The sequence below is a fragment of the Chrysochloris asiatica genome, unplaced genomic scaffold (genome assembly GCF_000296735.1).
Source record: "Chrysochloris asiatica unplaced genomic scaffold, ChrAsi1.0 scaffold00018, whole genome shotgun sequence".
Classification (NCBI taxonomy): domain Eukaryota; kingdom Metazoa; phylum Chordata; class Mammalia; order Afrosoricida; family Chrysochloridae; genus Chrysochloris; species Chrysochloris asiatica.
This window is the reverse complement of record NW_006408536.1, coordinates 3,273,827-3,276,925: the sequence shown is the minus strand read 5'-3', so window position 1 is coordinate 3,276,925 and position 3,099 is coordinate 3,273,827. Positions and strand designations below refer to the sequence as shown.

At 37.3% G+C, this 3,099-nt stretch overlaps 1 pseudogene; it reads right to left on the bottom strand.

Moving 5' to 3' along the window:
• Nucleotides 1–2,076: 2,076 nt before the first annotated feature.
• LOC102831292 lies at nt 2,077–2,631 on the bottom strand (annotated as a pseudogene).
• Nucleotides 2,632–3,099: the final 468 nt, after the last annotated feature.

Here is a 3,099-nt window from a genome sequence, read left to right as displayed (position 1 = left end):
ACTTTATTTTGTTTGAATCAACCTTCAACACTCATGGAAGCAGCAGTGAAGAAACCAAACACTGTAGTGCATTAAGCAAATCTGTTGCACAAGACCTCTTTAAAGTGTTCAAGTGAAAAGATGTCAATTTGAGGACTAAAGTGTGCCTGGTCCAAACCATGGTATTTTCAATAACCTCATATGCACTTGGAAGTTGGACAATGAATAAGGAAGACTGTAGAAAAATTGATGCATTTGATTTATGGTGTTGGAAAAGAATATTTAAGGTACCAGAAGACCAAACAAATCTGTGTTGGATGAAATACAGTCAGAATGCTCCTTGGAAGACAGGATGGCCAGACTTCGTCTCTAATACTTTAGACATATTATCATGAGGGGCCAGTTTCTGGAGAAGTACATCTTGCTTTGTAAAGCAGAAGAACAGCAAGAAAGAGGGAGAACACCCATAAAATGGACTGGCACAGTGGCAGCAACATTGGGCTCAAGCTTAACAATAATTGTGAGGATGACGCAAGACTGAATGATGTTTTGTACTGTTGTACATAGGGTTGGAACTGACTCGATGGAACCTCACAAAACATCCCATTGTCTTCTTGCCTGCATGGTTTCTGCTGAGAAATCAGAGCTTAGTTTTACTGATTCTCCTTTGTAGGTAACTTTTCATTTTCCCTGAGCTGCTCTCATGTCTTTTGTTTAGGAAAGTTTGGTGATTTCCTATTGAGACCTCCCCCTTTTTGATTCATTCAGCTTCTTGTTTGCTTACCTTCTCATCTTTCAGGATGCTAGGGAAGTTTTCCTCCAACAACTCTTCCAAAATTTTCTATGTGTTTTTTATTGTTTTTTCCTGTTCTGGAATTCTGATATTCTGTAGTTATTCCTCTTCATAGATCCCACATAACTCTTAGGCTTTCTTCTAATTTTTTCATTATTTTTTTTTCCTGTTTGTTCTTTTAGCATGCTAGTACTGAGAGATTTATCTTCAAATTTCACTAATTTGGACTTTCACTGTTTCAGATCTACTCCTTTGCCCTGTCAATGTATTGTACATTTCTGAAACATTAACATTAATCTTCTGGATTTCGAATTGGTTTTACATTGCTTCAAAATTAGCATTTATTTTGTCTATTTGTTCCTGTAGTGTTTTCCTGTATTCTTCCAAAGATTTGTGTTTGTTAGAGATCTGAATGAAAATATAACTACAGCTGGGGAGTTGGCTGGCTCTTAATAAAGGGGGAATAATAATAATAAATTGAAAGCATGTCAAGGATCAGACCCCCAGTTTTATTACTTCCTTGATAACAGTGTCTACTTGTTTATTGAAGAATGTTTATTCCACTGGATATAAATTTCCAATTTTGTAACTTTTGACAGTGGAGGGTAGGGAAAGAAGGGGAGTATACTTTATTAGATCTAGAAAAACTCTTCAGCTTCTGTTCTAAAAACAACCATGCCTGTTTTTTATAAGTATTAATCTGCTAATTTTTACTTTAGAAGCGACTTGAAAAGGTAACCAAACTTTCTGATTTAAAAAATATGAATGTGAATATTCATATATATTCTGAGAAGTTATGTCCCATGATCTGACCCATACTTCTGATTTGAAATATGAGGTGCTTCAAAAAAATTCATGGAAAAATTCCATTATCTTTTAATTTCATTTTTCCACATTTTTTTTAAGGCACCTCATGCAAGTGAGCTCTTTCAATGAAGATTTATTTAAAAATCTAAACTTTAAATTTATGTCATTTTTTTCTGAACTTTACAATACTTTGCTTTAATTTTTACAATATTCCTAGAAATACTCAAATTAAAAAGGCAAAAATTCCAAATCTCAAAACCAATTTATAATGAAGTTCTGAGGTTAGTTTTCAACTTCTAAAATATTTTAAAATGTAAAAACCCTGAAATAAACAAAAAACATCATTTTATGGTAAACAGCTATTTATTTTTTTAAACTATTCTGAATTGTTTTTATACAAGCAATCAAGTAGTCACTTTTTCAAACGAAACTCATTTAAAGGCAAGCAGAGGCTATGTGATATCGCCCCATTTACAATCATGACACATCTTATTTTTTTATAGTTCAACTATTTCAAAGTAGGAATTTGGTAGAATCACGTAGCCTATCACGGACACTTCGCCTTCCTCTCTCTGGCAAAGCATCTCCTCCTTTAATTTCTCTAGCTGCCGTTTTCGTCTTCTGCACCGCTGCTGTGCCGTCTTCAGCATCCTTCTGAGTTTTTCAACTTGTTGTTCTAGCTGACGAATCCTTCTCATTAGGTGCATTTCCTCTTTCGCAGCGTAGTTGCGATCAAAGAAAACGGAGAGGTTAGCAGGGGTGTGTTCCAGCAGCTCCAGACCTTCCATCTTGTCATCGGGTTCAGTAAGCGGAAATATTGTAGGTATAGCGTTCTCTTTCAGTAAATGGTTGGTGCCCATCTTAAAGCAATCGGGAGTAAAATGATCTGAACAAATCCTACTGTGCCTGGTAGGTTTAAAGTTTTTCCTTCTGACAGCTGCCTCCCATTTTTCACAAAGACTGGGTTGAGTTAGAGGAAACTTGTGGAAAGAAATGGGCTTATCTTTATGGTGTCTGTTTTTGCATCCGTAGGCGGAACAGGACTGCACCATCTTTCCGGTTTTCACACACCTTCCTCCGGCAGCCACAGCAGACAATATTGCCCGCTGTTGAATTTGACACCTTTGATTTGTCGGTAGCTTTGGCCAACAGTTACACGATGAGAGCGTCACCCAGATGTGACTAATGTGTCCGTTTTGTTGTTTGCGTTAGCAGACGAACGACAGCCACCGCTCGCCTCAGTCTCTTATCGCCAAGATGGCGGACGCAGCTTCAACTTCACCTATCGCGAGAAGTTAATCCCACTCACATGGTCCTCAATTAAAATAAATAAATAAATACATTCTCACAAGAGTATAAGGAGCTCTGGTAGAGTAGTGGTTACGAATCGGGCTTAGCAGCCTCAAGGTCAGCAGTTCGAAACTACCAGTCGTTACTCGCGAGAAAGATGAGGCTTTCTGCTCCTGTAAAGATTTACAGCCTTGGAAAACCTGTAAAGGGTCGCTATGGTACTTATCAAC